Source organism: Littorina saxatilis, linkage group LG14 (assembly GCF_037325665.1).
Source record: "Littorina saxatilis isolate snail1 linkage group LG14, US_GU_Lsax_2.0, whole genome shotgun sequence".
Classification (NCBI taxonomy): Eukaryota; Metazoa; Mollusca; class Gastropoda; order Littorinimorpha; family Littorinidae; genus Littorina; species Littorina saxatilis.
The window spans coordinates 23,043,931-23,067,097 of NC_090258.1; the positions used below are offsets into that span (position 1 = coordinate 23,043,931).

At 41.9% G+C, this 23,167-nt stretch overlaps 1 long non-coding RNA gene across 2 annotated transcripts; it reads left to right on the forward strand.

The window, feature by feature from the left end:
- The first annotated feature begins 12,335 nt into the window (after window positions 1-12,335).
- Window positions 12,336-17,293, forward strand: LOC138947377 (uncharacterized). Of its 2 annotated transcripts, XR_011449642.1 has the most exons (3): window positions 12,336-13,104; window positions 13,881-14,369; window positions 15,117-17,293. It is a non-coding gene; the product is annotated as an uncharacterized lncRNA (long non-coding RNA). The 2 variants fall into 2 exon arrangements; XR_011449641.1 differs by lacking the exon at window positions 12,336-13,104 and having other exon boundaries at window positions 13,755-14,369.
- Window positions 17,294-23,167: the final 5,874 nt, after the last annotated feature.

The following is a 23,167-nucleotide window of genomic DNA, read 5'->3' on the forward strand; positions in this document are numbered from 1 at the left end:
TAAGTGTCTATCAAATAATCTACCCCATGAACAAGTGCATTTAAAATTCAGTAAACGTCTTCTTGGCTGTCCACAGTAAAGCAATGAACTTGCCAACGCTAGCAGAGCTCGGGCAACTCCCTGTGGGTATAAAACTAATTGAACAAACAATAAACTTCTGGACCCACATCGTTGAGTCCGAAGAAAATTCATATTTACGACAGGCTTACACTGACATGATCGACAGACCACAAGACAGCTCACCGCAATGGATACATTTCATTCGAGCGGCGGCAATCCTGATAGGTAACCTCGGACTGGACCATAACTGGATACTTCAGTCAGCAGTCCAAAAGAATGCCGCGCTGATGAAAACTCTATGACGAGGACTAGAATACGAATACGAACGATTTTGGCAAGGAAAGAAGACTGACTGAGGGCTCAAAACTGCAATACTACAACACAATTACTGACGGCGATTACGACTGTGAAGCATACTTGACATGTGTAACCAACCCCAAACACAGAAAAGCACTGTGTAGATTGCGTATATTAGCGCTCACGATTTAAAAATCGAAAGGGGGAGATACACAAACACACCCAGAGAGGATAGAAAGTGCACCGTGTGTGGCGTGATTGAAGACGAGCTCCATTTCCTGAATAGTTGTACAAGATTTCATGATCTACGCTTGCAGCTTATGGAACATGCACGTGTTTATGCTCGAAATCCGAGTCAGCTGATGGCCGCGATGCAAGACGTACCGATACAGCAACAACTTGCTGAATTTAGTGTATACAACTGCATGATTATACGGAATAATGACATAACTACAGATACATAACAATGTTGTAATCACTGCTCCATGGACGATATTTCTTCTTGTCTTTACAAATATCCACTTCGTGTCTGATAAACCCTTTACTGTGTTTTTATGACAATTAAATGAGTTCTGAGTTCTGAGTTCTGAGTTCAAACAACAAGGACTAACTTACACCCATCATGTTATGTGGTGCATGTAAGATTTTTGATAGAAGATGATCACTATAAGTACTAGCAGGGGACTACAGCTTTCGACGAATCACTCACTGAATTGCCGTGAAGAACACCGCGCCTGATTAACGCTGTGGAGATCCGGGGGTCAATAAAGCATATATTAACTTGTTTCTGTGTTTGGGGAGAGAGAGAGAACATGTCCCGTTTAGTTGCGGCTTGAAAACAAAAAGAAAACAAGTCGCGGGGTAAGACGAAAATACAACATTTAGTCAAGTAGCTGTCGAACTCACAGAATGAAACTGGACGCCAATGCCAATTTTTCAGCTAGACGGGTATGGTATATTATACTCGTACTATAGCATCCCGTGTCAGTCCACCGCTCATGCTCATGGCAAACAAAGGCAGTAGTGAAATTGACAAGAAGAGCGGACAACGGAGGGAGAAGATTATTTCCCTGCCGGTTTGTCAAGAGAGCAATGTGTTTGTGCCCGGGGCGGGGGAGGATCTGTGGTGAAAACTCCCCTTCCTTTTTTTGTTGTTGTTGTTGAGAAATCTGCATGGTCGCGGTGTTGAAGTCAAAATCTTTCCCTTCCCTCTTCTTTATTTCCCTGCCGGTTTGTCAAGGGAGACCAGCCGGCTCTCTTTCTCTCTCTCTCTCCTTCCAATTTCATTTCAATATTCTGCCTGGATTTGAAATGGTGGCTGTGTGACAGTTTCTGTTCAGGGTAAAATAACGGAAGGAAGGGGAACTGAGAATATTCATTTTCTCTCTGCACACGGCCGCGTATAATATAATAGTAACGCCAGCTGTACTACTGCGGATCTTAATCTACTGAGCGGCGGCCTGTGAGAGCAGCGTGACACGCTGTTGTTATTACGCCGCGATACTCCCAGAGAAAATTCATCCCACTGAAATATTACAGGCAACCAAGTACTTTTCGACTCAGCCTTCTTTTAGCTTCAACACATGAAAAAACAAACAAACTGTACGTGATTTATGTTTGTATTTGTATAAAGCACCTAGAACACAAATACCACCAATGACTGGAATGCCATCACACAGACTTCACGGCCGTTCAATTGCTGTCTGTCTTTTACCACCACCACCACCGCCGGCCGGGTGATATTTTTTTTATAAAAGCTTGAAGCAAAAAAAAAAAAAAAAAAGCCGTCAACTTGTTTTGCTCTTAAACATAGTCTGATTCTCGTATAGAGTGTGATCTCTCAGAAAACCTGTTATCAGGTCCAAAACGGTATGTAGTATCAGCCCAACGAGGTCTGCAACTAGTGAGATAAACTTCGCGGCCGTTATAAGAGGTGGCGGTTTGGGTGGGTGGGGAAGAATTCTTCCGGCAGAGGAAATCTACCTCATCATCATACAACGCAATCTCTGTGGCTACTATACTTCGGGCAAAAAGTCAGTCGTGGTTGAGTTAAAACCTGACCGAGAAGGAAAAAAAAGATTCCATACCAATGATACCATCAGTATACATTTGATAACATTACATCCGAATTCTTTTTTTTTTTTTTTTTTCAGAGAATCAGGAGGGGCGCGCCCCCTTTTTTTTGCAGATTTTCTCTATGGCAAAATAACAAGACTAAAAGTCACACATCAGCCCAACGAGGTCTGCAACTTAGTGAGATAAACTTCGCGGCCGTTATAAGAGGTGGCGGTTTGGGTGGGTGGGGAAGAATTCCTCCGGCAGAGGAAATCTACCTCATCATCATACAACGCAATCTCTGTGGCTACTATACTTCGGGCAAAAAGTCATGGTTGAGTTAAAACCTGACCGAGAAGGAAAAAAATGATTCCATACCAATACCATCAGTATACATTTGATAACTGACATTACATCCAAATTCCTTTTCTTCTTTTTTTTTTTTTTTTTTTAGAGAATCAGGAGGGGCGCGCCTCTTTTGCAGATTTTCTCTATGGGAAAATACAAGACTAAAAGTCACACACAGTTTAAACTGACACAGCGACCAATGAAAAACGGGAGGGTTGGCTGGCCATCTCTCTCTCTCCCTTCACTGATCAAACAAAACCGTCGATAGGGGCGTCTGTCGGATCAGTCGTAAGACTATATCCTGATAGTAGAAATCATCTTCAGACTCATTTTCATCAGCAATAAAGCTGAGGATATCGTCAAACTTGTCGTCGTTGTTAATGTCGGAAGATGCGGTGCCGTGGTGGGATGGTTGTTGTGCATGAGAGATTCTTCTTTCCCTTCACAATCAATTTCGAGTTGTTGTTCTGTGTGATTTGTTTGTTCTTGCTGGAAGACCTACTACTTACCACACACGGAAGTGGGCGGGGTCGGCGTATTATACTACTAATATCTACCACGGTTCCTTTTTTTCTCTCTCATTTGTCTTTCTCTCTCTCGGGGTTTGTGTTGTTTGCGGCGTTTTGGTGTAGATATCTTAATATTATTAGAGGACGAAAAGAAAAGAAAAACTTTGTTGGTTCAAATCCGCCAACACCACCATCATCATCATCATCATCACCACCATCATTATCATCATCATCAAGATTCCTAGCCGACTCTTTCACCATGCTTTCAAAATTGCAACTTTTTTGTTCTCAAAACAACACCAACAAAAAAAATGGAGTGAAAACTGATCCAGAGAAAATCAGTGAATGTGAATGGCCCTACACCAACAAAAATCCAAAACGGAGTTCGAAGTGTCTCAGTAGTGGTTTTGGGTCAGTAATGACAAGGAAGGAAACAAAAAAACTTCACACAATTTGAAACGGAATTAACAAAGAAAAAGGAAAATTCAGGATTGAGAAGAAAGAAAGAAAGAAAGAAAGAAAGAAGGGGGGAACCTTTCACCGTCCTTTCTGTGTCGAAGTTGTGTCTGGGCATTAATAATGTATACTGGGGAGTAACTTTTCGCCGCTCACAACAAATTACCCACATATCAGTCATCTCAAACGAAAAGTTTTAAGAAGAAGACGAAGAACAACGTACTACTCTCACTCCCATAAATTATAATGTACAACTTTATTTCTAGACTCGAAACCAAACACCCATCCACACCCAAAAATGACAAGGAAGGAAACAAAAAAACTTCACACAATTTGAAACGGAATTAACAAAGAAAAAAAGAAAATTCATGATTGAGAGAAGAAAGAAAGAAAGAAAGAAGGGGGGAACCTTTCACCGTCCTTTCTGCGTTGATATTGTGTCAGGACATTTAAGTACGATGATCCACACAAAAAAAGTGATGTGCAGGCTTATAGATATATGATTCTGACAAAAGAGAACTTCTGTTTTTTTGGCCCCTAAACTCGCTTCGAAAGAATTTCAACAACAAAAAGTCTTTGTGTTAGTGGAGGTGTTAGTGACTTTTGAGCACTTTGCTAAAAAATTACTTATAAAATATAGGATTCTGGCCACACAAAAAGGAGAACTACGTTTTGTTTTATAGTTGGGGCCCCCCCACAAACTCGCTTCGAAAGAATTGTAACAACAAAAAGTCTTAGTGTTTGTGTTGTTTGTAGTGACTTTTGAGCACGATGTTATTAGCAGCCAATCAAAATTAGTGTAGTGACCTTCTTTTTTTCTCGTCGTAGTAGGAATAATGAACAGTGCTCCGGTTCCAACCAATCAAAACGCCCGAGAGAAAACCGACCGACCAATCATAACCAAAAACACAAATCAACCAATCACAGGACTCATCGATCTTGCATCAACATCTATATAAAGCAGATAACCACGGGAGAGGGTGGGGTTGTCTGGTGGGCAGTTGGACTGTTAACATCTCCCAACGACCGCAGTGGAAAAATAAGTCCCAATATAAGAAGAAGACAACAACAAAAACAAAATGAAAAAGAACAAAAACAAAACAAAAATTAAACCACAACCAAAATTTAGGGACTTAATCAAATAACGAAGCGAGTTGAACCCCTTAACATATACAAAGCTACAAATTGTAAGTTGTAAAACGACACAACAAAACAATTATGTACACAAAATTTACAACACAATTTTACAAAGAGCACACACGGAAACAGAAAGTTAACATCCTTTACGATTTCGACAACGATCTGTGCAAGGCAGTTTGAGGACAATCCAAAAACGAAGCGAGTTGAACCCCTGACCAGATACACAGAACAAAGCTACAAATTGGGAGATATAAAACAAAAAGAAAGAGAATGCAGCACACGGGGGACAAGTTTTTGAGCTAAACGTTGTTTGATATGAAAAACAAAAAAAATTGAAGTCCTGAAGTCCCTGTTTACGATTTTAGACAATCTGTGATTCATTCGCACACACACACACATAAGTGTTGCGTTTGCTACGAATGTGTTTGTTTTTCTCTCTCTCTCTCTCCCCAAAACATGTGATTGTTGATGAGAGAAAAGAAAGATCGGAACATACGTTTCCGTTGGTGTGGAAAAGGAACTGGAAATATTATTATTATTCTGTTTTCCTTGTGGCACGCACCAGTAGTGTTGATACCTTTTGAAAGTGTTACTATCACTAAAATGAAGAACGGGCAATCTCTCATTCTCTGATGAATGCACTGCCACTAAAATTGCACAATGAATGGTGGTAACAATTCCGAGCCAAAAGTTGTAAGATGTGATGTACAAAACTAAACAATAAAAGTTTAGTCATAGGAGCTCTCTCTCTCTGTGTCTCTCTGTGTCTCTCTGTGTCTCTCTCTGTGTCTCTCTCTCTCTCTCTGTCTCTCTATCTCACTTTCATTCTCTTTCTCTGAGCAATGTGCACTAAACAAGAGAAGTTGACCACTCAGTGATTCACACAAGGGAGAAAAAGATCGGGGGACGATTCTTTCTTTTAAAAGCCGAACTATCCAGTTTCTGATCCGACTGAAATATAGAACGAAGGGGGAATATCATTTTTTTTCTCTCTGTTGTACGGCAGGCACGCAGCAGTAGCGTTGATAAAATCAGAATACACGGCAGCGCATACCTTGGCTCATTACTTTTAACAACACCAGCTGGCACCTGCGCTACCGCGGATCTAATCTCCTGAGTGGACCTGCGAACACGCTGTTATTACACCCGGTCAGCGAGCTGGATACCAAAGATCGAGCTTATACGAGCTTATACGGAATCCGAAGTAGGGATACACTCTTTGCCAAATAAGATCGTCAGGGTGTCGTAAAGCCGCGAACGGCGAAGCCCCTGCAGCAGTATCACCAGGCGCTGACAGAGAAGCCAAGAATGATTACCCTCAACGGCCTAGCAACTCACGAAGCCGCTGTTAGTTGGGGAACATTTTATTTCTATTATCAAAGCCTGCCTGCGACGGGCTGGGCCGCAGTTTAGCAGACGATGCATGATTGCTTGTTTATTTCTCCATTATGGCAACAAACTCCGTTGGAACGAGAACTCGGTTTAGAGTAATATTAAAGTTTAACATTGAATTAATTATACGCTCATATTTAAGAGGAGCGTGTTGGGAGACAAAATTAAAATTAAACAGTCGAAAATATGTTACTTCCGTGATCAACTTGAACTTTTCCAGAAGTGAACCCAGGCTAGTGTCGGCCGGCTAGAGATTACAAAAATAATTTGTTTCCACATCAGCTTGAAAGCTCCTAAAGTGGTCGTGTATTTAACATTGTTGGCCCATTAAAAGTTTAAAGTAAGAACTTTACTTTCAGAAAATCAGTACAGGGCGCGGCCGATGGAAAATACGTGCGTCATAACGTTTTAGAAATGTCCCAATTACAAAGGGAAGGTCAAGCCGTAGTTGAATGCCGCAAGCCGGCGCGGATGTAAACAAACTCTCACTGCGCCAAATTCAAAACACGAGAAATGGAGAATGCTTCCCACAAAATTAAACTTACAGAGAAAGCATAATAATTTGGAGATCACTTAGTAAGTTTAAACGAAATATAAACAAACAAAAGTTCTCAGTACATCTCGTCTGTCGCTTGCAGTCTTGTGATGATCTTTTATAAATGAGCGCTTCGGCCGCGGTGTGTCAAGTTTATCATCGTCTCAAAGTAAAATAACAAGAATAATGGAATCATCAACAAATCAAAAATGTACAGTTAAATTGTCGTTGAGAAACTGGTTATTACATCTTGTGCTCAGTTTCTCTGCAACAAGCAAAGACAGTGGCCGTGCATGTTGACTCGCTCATCGTTATAAAACTCAGTCACAGTGTACACTTTTAAGATTACAACGAAAAGGCCTCAGCAAAGCGCTGTACAGTGCTTCTATGCTATTTCTGCCAGCTGGGCTGAGTGGCCCAGGTGCGGGCCAGTCATTAATCTCCCAGCAGTGGGTCAAATTCGACAGCTGCGGTTTTCCAAGCTGGCTGGACACTTAATAATAGAGGATTTGGCGGCGGCCTTATATGCTGATACTAACTCTGCCATTTTTTGAGTCTGTGGGGGAAACACACTGCATTTGTTGTTTTTCATAGATTGAAAATAATATTCCCAGTTGCAACGCTCTTGATCTCATCGCATATCAGTCTAGTGAACACAGTTTACATAGACACCAAACACTCCTGGAGAAATGTGAGCGTGATTTGTTGTTGATGAGAGAAAAGAAAGAGAACATACGTTTTCGTTGGTGTGGAAAAGGAACTGGAAATATTATTATTATTCTGTTTTCCTTGTGGCACGCACCAGTAGTGTTGATACCTTTTGAAAGTGTTACCATGACTAAAAAAAAACGGGCAATCTCTCATTCTCTGAGTAATACATTATCACTAAAATTGCACAATGAATAGTAACAATTCCGAGCCAAAATTTGTGAGATCCAAAACTAAACAACAAAAAGTTGAGTCGTAGGAGCTATGACGAGATAGTTTCAGAACACTCTTTTTTGAGTGGTTGCGTTTAATACGAATTTTTTTTCTCTCTCTCCGCCCCAAGCATCTAATTGTTGCACTCAGCACCACCAGCAGCGTTGATAAACCAGAATGTGTGTCTGTGGTTGGAAAGAAAAATAAAAAAGAGAGCAAGAGCGATTCTTAGAGCGAGAGAACATGTCCCCGTTTTAAGTTGTGGCTTGTTCGGAAAGGAAAATGGGAGAAAATAAAGAGTGGCGAGAATTTGTTGGGACGGGGCTGGTGATATTGTTTCTGTGGTGAGAGCAATTCTCAGAGCGAGAGAACATGCCCCCGTTTTAAGCTGTGGCTTGTTCGGAAAGGAAAATGGGAGAAAATAAAGAGTGGAGAGAATTTGTTGGGACCGGGCTGGTGGTATTGTTTCTGTGGTGAGAGCGATTCTCAGAGCGAGAGAACATGTCCCCGTTTTATGGCTTGTTCGGAAAGGAAAATGGGAGAAAATAAAGAGTGGAGAGAATTTGTTGGGACGGGGCTGGTGGTATTGTTTCTGTGGTGAGAGCCCCGTTTTTAAGTTGTGGCTTGGAAAGGAAAATGAGAGAAAATAAAGAGCGGAGAGAATTTGTCGGGACGGGGCTGGTGGTATTATTTCTGTGGTGAGAGCGATTTTCAGAGCGAGAGAACATGTCCCCGTTTTTAAGTTGTGGCTTGTTCGGAAAGGAAAATGAGAGAAAATAAAGAGTGGCGAGAATTTGTTGGGACGGGGCTGGTGATATTGTTTCTGTGGTGAGAGCGATTCTCAGAGCGAGAGAACATGCCCCCGTTTTAAGTTGTGGCTTGTTCGGAAAGGAAAATGGGAGAAAATAAAGAGTGGCGAGAATTTGTTGGGACATGGCTGGTGGTATTGTTTCTGTGGTGAGAGCGATTCTCAGAGCGAGAGAACATGTCCCCGTTTTAAGCTGTGGCTTGTTCGGAAAGGAAAATGGGAGAAAATAAAGAGTGGACAGAATTTGTTGGGACGGGGCTGGTGGTATTATTTCTGTGGTGAGAGCGATTCTCAGAGCGAGAGAACATGTCCCCGTTTTTAAGTTGTGGCTTGTTCGGAAAGGAAAATGAGAGAAAATAAAGAGTGGCGAGAATTTGTTGGGACGGGGCTGGTGGTATCAACTGGCGCGGCGAATGTTTCTGCCAAGCAAGCCGGCAACGACGAGCTGAATAGCGTTGATTTTAATCTCTCTCTCTCTCTCTCTCTCTCTCTCTCTCTCTCTCTCTCTCTCTCTCTCTCTCTCTCTCTCTCTCTCTCTCTCTCTCTATTCATTATTTCTATGTACACGGTCGCGCATAGCTTGGTTATTTACTTTCAACAACACCAGCTGTGCTTACCACCTATTTAATCTCCTGAGGCGATCTGCGAACGGGGAGCTCGATTTTATTTCGCGATACCCCAGCCGTCAGCGGACAACAAGCGGCTTCTAATTAATAAAGTCGCTGCGTAGTACGGCACGCTCTCTCTCTGACCTCTCATTCTCTTTCTGAGTAAAAAAATAAATAAATAAAATGTGTGTGAAGTAGTGTGTGGTTTTGGTGAGTTCCCGTTTTAAAAAGTGAACAAACGCAACAAATATGAAACGACGAATTTTTTAAAATGGGGTTTTAATTCAAAGACAGAAACTCGAATAATTTGCACAAGCAACCTACTACAGAGAAAAAGAGGCTTGACGACGTATCCCTTCCCGGTCCTGGGATATCCTACTGCTTGGTTTAAACAGTTTTTATTCAGTTGCATAGATACAAAGCCGTAATTGAAAGTTGTAATTCGGGGAGAACAACGAGATAAACTTATAAATGTGCTCTTAGAAACAAACGAGTAATGTGGCGGACAATATTATAAATGCATGATATTTAAACAAATGAAAACAAGAACAACAACGTTAACTATAGCAACAGTGGTACAGAAATCTCACACACACACACACACACACACACACACACACACACACATACACACACATACACACACATACACACACACACACACACACACACACACACATAGAGGCACACACATAGAGACACAGAGGACAATCAGAGAGAGAGAGAGAGAGAGACAGAGAGAGAGAGAGAGAGAGAGAGAGAGAGAGAGAGAGAGAGAGAGAGAGAGAGAGAGAGAGAGAGAGATTGCATCCACAATAGATCAATTCGATGCTCTAATAGCAAAAGGACTAAACATATGGTATTAACAAAAACGTTTGCTGTCTAATATAAATTTCTGAATCTGATGAAACAGCGCTGCGTTTTCATCCAAGGACTTGTCACTAGTACCGTACACAGCAAGTTATTATTATCTGGTAGAGTATCAATAGTGGTTGCTCTAACATTCGTGTACAATGGACAGTCAAATAAAAAGTGTTCACAATTGCTTGTGTTTGTTGTTATTGTTTGCTATTATTTGTATTGTTTGTTGTTATTGTTTGTTAATATTTGTATTGTTTGTTAATATTTGTATTGTTTGTTAATATTTGTATTGTTTGTTGATATTTGTATTGTTTGTTGATATTTGTATTGTTTGTTGTTATAAACACAGTTAAAAATAACACCCCCAGTCCGATGAGGACTTACATTTTGAAAAACTTGGTTTCTTCTAGACATAAAAGTCACACTGTGAACCCCGTCATGTGTTAGCTCGAAAGAGCTTTTCCTCACTTAGCACTTCATTGAAGTCTACATGGAGGAAGACGTGTTGGGTTTTTAATATGGTGGGTATACTGCAATCTAAACACATAAAAAACAAATGAATTCCCCCCCCCCTTCAACACGCAGGGGGGTCTTTATCGGACGTGGGGTTATCATCTGAGCGATGATAGTCACGATAAGCACTCACATTTTGAAAAACGTTGTTTTGGTAGAAGATTTTCTTCTGGACATAAAAAGTCACGCTGTAAACCCCCGTCATGTCTTAGGTAGAAAGTGTGTCTTCATCGGCTTGAAATTTCATTGTAATCTACACCGACTAATACTTGTGTGTCTTTCTCTCACTTGCACAGAGTAACACATGATATATCCATCTCGACTCTTGCAATGCCCTAAACCAGCCGGCGTACTTAGTCCATCACTTTCTTTCGTCATTTACACTTCTTTCAATCTAAAAAAAATCTTCACGAAGGATGTTGAACTTTTGTTTGATTCAATCCCTTTTGTTGTCAATCCCATAGAAAACAGTAAACTGATTTGATTTAATCATGAACACAAGAAGCGATCAAAGTGTGACCTGCTCTCAAAGGATTAGGTGTGACCTAACCTACGCTCACATTCCCCACGCCTAGCTCTTGGCCCTTGTTGGACTCGAGCAAGGCGCCGGCCGCGATTCGGACGCACACAGTGTACTCATGGGGCGTGCTAACGGCGTAGTAATTTTATTCCCAAAACTACGAAGAAAATAATTGCAACAAGAAATATTACCAAGTTTATAATTTAACGGAATAACGAAGCCCTTCGGTAAGGACAAACTTTATATTTGTAGCAAGTTAGGGAATGGCAGTCTTAGCGCCATTATTGTAGGAACTAGTTTGTGTGGATGATCTCAAATTATGCAGGGGTACCGCCGAGGCTGGCGTGGTTCTTTCATGATTTGCGCTCGAACTCGGGAAGGAGCAGGTTGTGTTCTGTGATGTCTGACAACGCAGGCTGAGAGAATAGCCGGTAGGTGTTTAACTTTAACGCTTTTTGAATATAATTATGTATCTTTTTTGTTCTAATGATGTTTTATATTGATGATTGTTGGTATAAGTAACAATATTTGTACTGTAGGTACCATGAGAAGTTGTGTAAATTGGAATGCTAGAGACCGGTCGAAGATGATTGTCGATAAAGTGTTTCGTGTCTTTGTTGACTAGCTGATATCGCCGAGCCTTTTTGTTTGGGTCAATATTACTTTTTTGTAAATTATCCCTGCAGTATGGTATAAGACATTTTCGTGGCAAACATGTTTGCTATTTAGGGCTGTGCTGAAAGTCAGGAAATAGTGTTATGTACCAAACTGAGGCCACTGTGGCTGCGATAACCGACCACGTAGGTTTTGCACTCGGAGACAAAGAAAGCTAGGCGTGCCAGCAGTCCACGCGATGTGTTAGCAATTAGTCGGGTTGATGTTATAGCGTATGTTGTTAGTTTTAAGCCAAACGCGTAATTGAAAGTAAAGAATATATTTTGGGTCACCAGTTGAAATGTAGATGAGGCAGTCTGCCACGATTCTTCTTGCCAAATAATGCAAAAGCATGGTGCTGAATACCAACAAACTCAGAATTCTATGCTGGGACCATAAGTATTAGGATTAGTTTAGCCACATTAATTTATAAGGGAGTATATCATGTAGTGTCATGTAGTATTATTATGACATTTCCTCATAATATCTCTTTATCTTTCGCGAGTTTACAACATTTTGTTTTATATTTTACACACAGAAAGGACCTTTCAACTTAAAAAAATAACAACAAGGAAAGCAACCCCGACCCCACAAAGCCAGCCAGCCAGCTAGCCAGATCGTCTCAAATTTTTAACAAAAAAGGTAAATGTGTGTGGTTGACCCCTCCTTTATTTTGTATGTGTGTGTGTGTGTGTGAGAGAGAGAGAGAGAGAGAGAGAGAGAGAGAGAGAGAGAGAGAGAGAGAGAGAGAGAGAGAAAAAAACAATTTGTCTTTCACTAGTTAGGGGGAAAACAACATCATCAGGTCTAGGGTTTTAAAGAAGGCGCGGTCCACAAAACGAAGGCTCTGTTTGTTCTGTGTGGGACCAAAAACCAAGGCCACAACAGGAGCTGAGAACGGAAAAGGCCACTTCAGAATTTAAAATAAGTAGTTAGTTTAATAATTAAGTCATCAGGTCTAGGGTTTTAAAGAAGGCGCGGTCCACAAAACGAAGGCTCTGTTTGTTCTGTGTGGGACCAAAAAAAACCAAGGCCACAACAGGAGCTGAGAACGGAAAAGGCCACTTCAGAATTTAAAATAAGTAGTTAGTTTAATAATTAAGTCATCAGGTCTAGGGTTTTAAAGAAGGCGCGGTCCACAAAACGAAGGCTCTGTTTGTTCTGTGTGGGACCAAAAAAACCAAGGCCACAACAGGAGCTGAGAACGGAAAAGGCCACTTCAGAATTTAAAATAAGTAGTTTAATAATTAAGTCATCAGGTCTAGGGTTTTAAAACGTTTAGAAGGTGGACGCGGCCAACACCAGGAGGCCATTTTTCCCGCCCCAAAGGCCAACGGAGCTGATTATGTTCTGAGAAAGAACGGGTAAAAAGGCCAGTTAGGTTTAGAATTTAAAATAGGGTAGATTAATTAAGTTTTAGTCATCAGGTCTAGGGTTTTAAAGAAGGCGCGGTCCACAAAACGAAGGCTCTGTTTGTTCTGTGTGGGACCAAAAAAACCAAGGCCACAACAGGAGCTGAGAACGGGTAAAAAGGCCACTTCAGAATTTAAAATAAGTAGTTAGTTTAATAATTAAGTCATCAGGTCTAGGGTTTTAAAACGTTTAGAAGGTGGACGCGGCCAACACCAGGAGGCCATTTTTCCCGCCCCAAAGGCCACAACAGGAGCTGATTATGTTCTGAGAAAGAACGGGTAAAAAGGCCACTTCAGAATTTAAAATAAGTAGTTAGTTTAATAATTAAGTCATCAGGTCTAGGGTTTTAAAGAAGGCGCGGTCCACAAAACGAAGGCTCTGTTTGTTCTGTGTGGGACCAAAAAAACCAAGGCCACAACAGGAGCTGAGAACGGAAAAGGCCACTTCAGAATTTAAAATAAGTAGTTTAATAATTAAGTCATCAGGTCTAGGGTTTTAAAGAAGGCGCGGTCCACAAAACGAAGGCTCTGTTTGTTCTGTGTGGGACCAAAAAAACCAAGGCCACAACAGGAGCTGAGAACGGAAAAGGCCACTTCAGAATTTAAAATAAGTAGATTAATAATTAAGTCATCAGGTCTAGGGTTTTAAAGAAGGCGCGGTCCACAAAACGAAGGCTCTGTTTGTTCTGTGTGGGACCAAAAAAACCAAGGCCACAACAGGAGCTGAGAACGGGTAAAAAGGCCACTTCAGAATTTAAAATAAGTAGTTAGTTTAATAATTAAGTCATCAGGTCTAGGGTTTTAAAACGTTTAGAAGGTGGACGCGGCCAACACCAGGAGGCCATTTTTCCCGCCCCAAAGGCCAACGGAGCTGATTATGTTCTGAGAAAGAACGGGTAAAAAGGCCAGTTAGGTTTAGAATTTAAAATAGGGTAGATTAATTAAGTTTTAGTCATCAGGTCTAGGGTTTTAAAGAAGGCGCGGTCCACAAAACGAAGGCTCTGTTTGTTCTGTGTGGGACCAAAAAAACCAAGGCCACAACAGGAGCTGAGAACGGAAAAGGCCACTTCAGAATTTAAAATAAGTAGTTAGTTTAATAATTAAGTCATCAGGTCTAGGGTTTTAAAACGTTTAGAAGGTGGACGCGGCCAACACCAGGAGGCCATTTTTCCCGCCCCAAAGGCCAACGGAGCTGATTATGTTCTGAGAAAGAACGGGTAAAAAGGCCAGTTAGGTTTAGAATTTAAAATAGGGTAGATTAATTAAGTTTTAGTCATCAGGTCTAGGGTTTTAAAGAAGGCGCGGTCCACAAAACGAAGGCTCTGTTTGTTCTGTGTGGGACCAAAAAAACCAAGGCCACAACAGGAGCTGAGAACGGAAAAGGCCACTTCAGAATTTAAAATAAGTAGTTTAATAATTAAGTCATCAGGTCTAGGGTTTTAAAGAAGGCGCGGTCCACAAAACGAAGGCTCTGTTTGTTCTGTGTGGGACCAAAAACCAAGGCCACAACAGGAGCTGAGAACGGAAAAGGCCACTTCAGAATTTAAAATAAGTAGTTTAATAATTAAGTCATCAGGTCTAGGGTTTTAAAGAAGGCGCGGTCCACAAAACGAAGGCTCTGTTTGTTCTGTGTGGGACCAAAAAAACCAAGGCCACAACAGGAGCTGAGAACGGAAAAGGCCACTTCAGAATTTAAAATAAGTAGTTTAATAATTAAGTCATCAGGTCTAGGGTTTTAAAGAAGGCGCGGTCCACAAAACGAAGGCTCTGTTTGTTCTGTGTGGGACCAAAAAAACCAAGGCCACAACAGGAGCTGAGAACGGAAAAGGCCACTTCAGAATTTAAAATAAGTAGTTTAATAATTAAGTCATCAGGTCTAGGGTTTTAAAGAAGGCGCGGTCCACAAAACGAAGGCTCTGTTTGTTCTGTGTGGGACCAAAAAAACCAAGGCCACAACAGGAGCTGAGAACGGAAAAGGCCACTTCAGAATTTAAAATAAGTAGTTAGTTTAATAATTAAGTCATCAGGTCTAGGGTTTTAAAACGTTTAGAAGGTGGACGCGGCCAACACCAGGAGGCCATTTTTCCCGCCCCAAAGGCCAACGGAGCTGATTATGTTCTGAGAAAGAACGGGTAAAAAGGCCAGTTAGGTTTAGAATTTAAAATAGGGTAGATTAATTAAGTTTTAGTCATCAGGTCTAGGGTTTTAAAGAAGGCGCGGTCCACAAAACGAAGGCTCTGTTTGTTCTGTGTGGGACCAAAAAAACCAAGGCCACAACAGGAGCTGAGAACGGAAAAGGCCACTTCAGAATTTAAAATAAGTAGTTAGTTTAATAATTAAGTCATCAGGTCTAGGGTTTTAAAACGTTTAGAAGGTGGACGCGGCCAACACCAGGAGGCCATTTTTCCCGCCCCAAAGGCCAACGGAGCTGATTATGTTCTGAGAAAGAACGGGTAAAAAGGCCATTTAGGTTTAGACTGTAAATTAGGTAAGTTTAATTAAGTTTTAGTCATCAGGTCTAGGTTTTAAAACGTTAGAAGGTGGACGCGGCCCACTAAGGCCATTTTTCCCGCCCCAAGGCCAACGGAGCTGAGTATGAAAAAGAAGGCCATTTAGGTTTAGAATTTAAAATAGGTAGTTTAATTAAGTTTTAGTCATCAGGTCTAGGTTTTAAAACGTTAGAAGGTGGACGCGGCCCACTAAGGTCATTTTTCCCGCCCCAAGGCCAACGGAGCTGAGTATGAAAAAAGGCCATTTAGGTTTAGAATTTAAAATAGGTAGTTTAATTAAGCCATCAGGTCTAGGTTTTAATTTAGCGGGATTATAAGACGACGGCGGAGATGTATTTGTGCGGGCAACAGAGGGGGTTTGCTTTCGCATATAGCTAGCTTTAGAATTTAAAATAGGTGCTCCCATGGGGTCGCCTTCACGCGGCGGGAGTGTTTCCACAGAGCACCCCTTTACTTCACTTCTTTTGTCTTATTTCAGCCTTACCAGTCCTTTCACCTATATGAGTCTATAGCGTAAAGAGACGGAATGAGAGAGAGAGACGGAATGAGAGAGAGAGAGAGAGAGAGAGCCCAGGCCGAGAGTGAGTCTGGAACACATAACAAAGAAAAAGAGAGTACCAAAAAAAGAGAAACTTTTCGAACCTCTACGACAGTAACGAGTTGTATAGTGAGATTGCATCATGTAACAGCCAAGTGGTCAGTAGGTAAAGCTATTTAGGTTCCAAGGGTTCAAGTCAGTGATAATGTAAGCAGAAACGAGACATTAATACCAAAGTGTATCTAACGGTCAATGATTGTCTTAGAAGACCCGTCAAAGTTTGTTTAAGATAAGGAGTTAAGAGGAACGAACTGGTTTATTATGAGCGTAAGTTGGCACATGTTTGACTATTAGCAAGTTCGCAGTTGTCTATGGTAAAATTAGAACAAAATGGAAATAATCACCGGATGTTGAATAGCCAAGTAGAAAAGACGGGTTAGAAAACCGAAAGTCACAGGACGGAAGAATAGGCCTATAATAAGGAAAGACGGAGAAAGATATATAAAGGATGATTAAATTGATCGCTCTGTCTGCCCTGATTACTTGAAGAAGTATAAGACGTCAGTCCAACCTGTGCCTAAATTAGCTACGGTGTATGACGACAATGTGAATATATTTTGTTGTGATTATTCTCAAAGTAACTTCTTAAATTGTTTTCCCGAATTGTGTGTGGTATATGAAGCTCCTTTCTCCTCTAAAGGTTTTGTGGAATGTTATTTTCTCTCTAGTCTAAACCTGTGTGATGTCGGTACTGTCAGTTATGTGTGTGTACTTTCGGTTCGCGTGTGTTCGTTGTATACGCCCACCGTGGTGGATCGCCAAGACTGGCACACTCAGTCCTATAGCAACCCACGCGACAACTAAACATACCACACCACAACGACATCACCACTCCTACCAACTCGTGCACCATACATTCACACACTAACTCAACCGCACAGCGGAACAGCCATGAAAATCAACAATACGCACCACAATACGCGAAACGTATCAGCACCCCCCCCCAAAAAAAAAAAAAAAAATAAAAAACCACCCCGTGCGATACATACATTAACACACACAGACACACGCAACGGTGGCGCGGCAATATGTGTCTATTTTGTGCACTATGTTTTATGTTCGTTTAAAACAATAAAAAAAACCTTTGTCATATCAACTACTATTTGAGTTACATCATTGTACGGATGTGATGTGTGAGGCGGGTGTGTGGCAGTAAGAGTTTGCTTTTATCTTGTGTTTTCTTATCGTCTTGTAAAGTGTTGTGTGACTATATCATTTGTAAATCCAAGCATCCCCAAAACATTCAACCACAATAATAATGCTTGTAATACATCAACACATTAAAAACATAAAATAAAAAGAAAGTTACTCTCATCCAGAGAGAGAGAGAGACACACACTTACACACACGCACTTACACACACGCACTTACACACACGCACACTTACACACACGCACACTTACACACAGCTTTTTTAAATATTTATTTCAAAGGTGTACTTTTTTACCCGAAATTCATGCCCATATTTTTTTAGGACACACACACAAATCTCAAACCTTACAATTGTAAAAAAACAAACAAACCACCACCACCACCACAACAACAACAACAACTACATTCGTTCACTACATCTTTCTTCTTTCTGGTTGGGGGAGCACTCTCACCGGCGGCCCGCTTTCTTCTTTTCTTAGAAATGAGGATAACAAACTTTCGCACAATCAAAAGTGTTCACATGAAAGAAAAAAAGGTCCACATAACAAAACATCCATGATATTGAGGTAATACAGCGGGAGTCACTTAGTGACCAGGGTTGTTGTTTTTGCGGAAGCTTGTGTGTCTACCGTCCAATAGCTGTTTTTTTCTGGCTTTGTTGGTTTTTTCCCCTATCTTGATTTGTTTTTTTAAGGACCCGTCAGATTTGACTGTAACAAAGATGAGACATTAATTTTATTTAAAGACTCTGTTATAGCCCAAGTAGAAAACTCTTTGCTCTATGCTCCTGTTATATTTTCAGTATCCCTACACTGCCTGAGATCGAATTTGGCCATGTGGAAACCCCCACACGGCTTCCTCCATGTAGACTACAATGATGTTTTAAGCGGGGAAAGGTCCTTTCGAACTAAGGCATGACGGGGTTTACAGCGTGACTTTTTATGTCTAGAAGAAAATCTTCTACCAAAAATACGTTTTTAAAATTTGAGTCCTTAGCGGACTATGAACAGCAACACAAACAGATTCTCCATTCTTTCTCTACCCCGAATGATCCAAGGGAAGTAACCTCCTCCTCCTCCTCCTCGGGCTGTTACATTGTCTTAGATGTATAAGTAGTGGTCAAGCTGTTACATTGTCTTAGATGTATAAGTAGTGGTCAAGGGGGGGCAACCACAGATACGTTCTCACAACGGTGATTATTAACAGCAACACAAACAGATTCTCCATTCTTTCTCTACCCCGAGTGATCCAAGGGAAGTAACCTCCTTCTCAGGCTGTTACATTGTCTTAGATGTATAAGTAGTGGTCAAGGGGGGGCAACCACAGACACGTTCTCATAACGGTGATTATTAACAGCAACACAAACAGATTCTCCATTCTTTCTCTACCCCGAGTGATCCAAGGGAAGTAACCTCCTTCTCAGGCTGTTACATTGTCTTAGATGTATAAGTAGTGGTCAAGGGGGGGCAACCACAGACACGTTCTCATAACGGTGATTATTAACAGCAACACAAACAGATTCTCCATTCTTTCTCTACCCCGAGTGATCCAAGGGAAGTAACCTCCTCCTCGGGCTGTTACATTGTCTTAGATGTATAAGTACTGGTCAAGGGGGGGCAACCACAGACACGTTCTCATAACGGTGATGCTGTATCAACAGTCCTCTCTCTGCATGTGTGTGTGTGTGTGTATGTGTGTGTGAGTGTGTGTGTGTTATAAAAAAACCCGTTAATTATCAATTCCCCGTACAGTCAGCTAGCTAACTTAGAACGACTCAAAATGCGATTAATGGGAAGTAATTCATCATAAATGGTTATGTAGAAATGTTTAGTTATTACTTCCCTTAACGTTACTATGTATACGTGTCCGGGCCGTGTGTACAGTGAGTGTGTGTGTGTATGTGTGTGTGTTTGTTCGTGTGTGTGTATGTGTGTGTGTTTGTTCGTGTGTGTGTGTGTTGTGTGTGTGTTGTGTGTGTGTGTGTGTGTGTGTGTGTGTATCAAATATTGATCTTAGAAATGGGACATCGAAGATCATACATAACAAACACGTCATGTGCTACGCATGTGCTCACGCACGCAAACACACACATACACACACACACACGCATACAAACACACTTACACACAAATACAGACAAGTCTTGTTATTGGTTTTTTTCTTTTATTTATTGACACGCCATTAAAATGCACAACAAATACACATCTATAGATAGCTCAGGTGGTAGAGCACTGGACTTGTGATCGAAAGGTTCGACACTCAACCTTTCAACCACTTCATAATATCGCTTCATAGGGTTTGTTGAAGTCATACTGCACAGATGACGGAAGAACGAGGCGGTGACGACGAAGACTGAAGGTACCGGAGCGCACACTGGCTTTAAATATACGGTCTTGTAAATCTGGCACGCACTTCATTCACGATTCGACGCACACAAGCCCCATTCTATCCTTGGCGGATGATGACTTTATTCAGTTATTCTGCAGAAAAAACAAAATGCTGGAGAAAAACTGTCTTTTCTGCAGCATTTCTGGATAATCTTCACCACCAACCCTTGACTTGAAGTAAAGTCGATTATAATTGGCCGTTTTTAGCCGGGCGGTCGAGGCTTTCTCCTCCTCGTTTGAGTTAGCAGAATTTTGCTGCGTGGGTGATTCTTTATTTGGTGTTTTAACGTCGTTTTCAACCACGAAGGTTATATCACGACGAGGGAAAGGGGGGGAGATGGGATAGAGCCACTTGTTAAGTGTTTCTTGTTCACAAAAGCACTAATCAAAAAATTGCTCCAGGGGCTTGCAACGTAGTACAATATATGACCTCACTGGGAGAATGTAAGTTTCCAGTACAAAGGACTAAACATTTCTTACATACTCGGCTTGACTAAAATCTTTACAAACATTGACTATATTCTATACAAGAACCACTAAACAAGGGTAAAAGGAGAAACATAATCCGTTAGTCGCCTCTTACGACATGCGGGGGGGCAGAGAAATAAGGATGTGGAAAAGAAGACTTTTGGTAAGTGAAATAAAGGTGATGGATCCAGTCAGATAGAAATAAGACAACAAGAAAAGAATTGGAAATCTGCAGGGAATAGTAGGGAGAGTTTTCTTGGAAGGAAATATAGGTGAAAGGACTGGTAAGGCAGAAATAAGACAAAAGAAGAGAAGTAAAGGGGTGGTGTAGCTCTGTGGAAACACTCCCGCCGCGTGAAGGCGACCCCATGGGAGCATGCGTGGGTGATTGATCGTTTGTAAAAGCAGGGACGCTTCGAATGTGGCTTGCCGTATTATTGGCGAGAAATCCCTCTAGGAATCCTATCGCTTTACTGGCTAAAGCTTGACATCTCTCTTCTTCGGTTTCGTTTTGCTTTAAGGGTGGTAAACGATGAAACATCGTCCCGCTCTCATATTGTATGACATTGCGCAGTTCCATCGCGTTTTGTATACTAGCGGTAGAAACAATTGCGGGATACACAATATGGCTGGTGTCTTTCAACACTCTGGTGGCTGTGACAGTTTTTGATAAACTCGTGTTGTGTCTTTCTATAAATACTCTGCGAATCGCACTGTTGAAAATCTTCCATAATTGACATTGTAAGCAATTCATTTTCCTTCGTCATCTGTAAACCAGAACCTGACAGAAGTCACAACACTTCGGTAGTGCGAACATTTTCCGAGTGACTACCGAGTGATTAAAAAAGTACAAACCCGTTTTTGGAGAAGTCCCGTTTTTCTTTGATAACAGGTTTTCTGAGAGATCACACTCTACGGGAATCAGACTGTTTAGAGCAAACAAGTTGACGCTTTTTTGCTTCAAGCTGACACACGCCCGCTTCTTCTTTGTTGTTGTTGTTGTCGTTGTTGTTGTTGTTGTTGTTGTTGTTGTTGTTGTTGTTGTTGTAGCATGAATGAGAGTCTAAGTGAGGCAAGAGCAACCTGACAAAGTTCCACGCTGACAAAAAGGACACTAGATACACATCCTTCCCTTCACACACACATACACAATTTTGATATATAGTTTTAATTAAACAATAACCAATACTAAGTCAGGCAATGAGGTAGATTTCTCCCGCCGGGCGAATTCTTCCTCATCACCCAAACCACCTCGAAAAGTAACGGCCGATTTTACCTCTACAGATTTCAAAACCCATCCAAAAGCGCCCTTTAGGTCGTCTTCATACACCTGGTACCGTTCTCCAACAAATATATTGACGCCCCCTGGGACATCTGGCGTTAGAGATGCCTTGGTTATCTTTGGGGATAGATCCATCACTTCCCGCACGGCCACGAGTGCCAGTTCGGGTGGTACGCACACGAAGGTTTTCCTTTTGCCTCCCGGCCGTATATCAAACCGTTTTCTGGGCCCGGACGTAGCCACTCCAGGAGATACCCCAGCAAAACGCGCCAGCTCCATGTTTTTTGATTGCACACGATCCATAATAATTGTAGCAGTTCTATTTATGAAGAGGCTATCGTCTAAGTGACAAAATGAAGGTCTTACCTTGGCTAATATAGGGGGCTCGATATCACGTGACTACAACAGACCCCGGGCTGATTCTACAGACCTTGGACTGATACTACAGACTCCGCTCAAATACTACAGACTCCGCTCTAGTACTCCTCTGCTGCTAATAGTACTCCCGCTTGCTACGGTCTGCCGCGACCCCACGGTTAATCGCCGGGATGCAGTTCCCTGTCAGGTTTGTAAAGCTAATGGTATGGAATCTTTTTCAACCTTCTCGGTCAGGTTTAACTCAACCGTGACTTTGCCCGAAGTAGCCACAGAGATTGCCGTTGTGATGATGAGGTAGATTTCTTCCGCCGGAGGAATTATTCCCCATCCACCCAAACCACCTCTAAAAAGCAACGGCCGAGTTTATCTCACTGGTGCAGACCTCGGACTGATACTACAGACTTCGCTCTAATACTACAGACTCCGCTCTAGTACTCCTCTGCTGCTAATAGTACTCCCGCTTGCTACGGTCTGCCGCGACCCCACGGTTAATCGCCGGGATGCAGTTCCCTGTCAGGTTTGTAAAGCTAATGGTATGGAATCTTTTTCAACCTTCTCGGTCAGGTTTAACTCAACCGTGACTTTGCCCGAAGTAGCCACAGAGATTGCCGTTGTGATGATGAGGTAGATTTCTTCCGCCGGAGGAATTCTTCCCCATCCACCCAAACCACCTCTAAAAAGCAACGGCCGAGTTTATCTCACTGGTGCAGACCTCGGACTGATACTACAGACTTCGCTCTAATACTACAGACTCCGCTCTAATACTCCTCTGCTGCTAATAGTACTCCCGCTTGCTACGGTCTGCCGCGACCCCACGGTTAATCGCCGGGATGCAGTTCCCTGTCAGGTTTGTAAAGCTAATGGTATGGAATCTTTTTCAACCTTCTCGGTCAGGTTTAACTCAACCGTGACTTTGCCCGAAGTAGCCACAGAGATTGCCGTTGTGATGATGAGGTAGATTTCTTCCGCCGGAGGAATTATTCCCCATCCACCCAAACCACCTCTAAAAAGCAACGGCCGAGTTTATCTCACTGGTGCAGACCTCGGACTGATACTACAGACTTCGCTCTAATACTACAGACTCCGCTCTAATACTCCTCTGCTGCTAATAGTACTCCCGCTTGCTACGGTCTGCCGCGACCCCACGGTTAATCGCTAGGGATACAGCTCCCTGTCAGGTTTGTAAAGCTAATGGTATGGAATCTTTTTCAACCTTCTCGGTCAGGTTCAACTCAGTCATGACTTTGCCTGAAATAGCCATAGAGATTGCGTTGGATGATGAGGTAGGATTTTCTCGTCTGCC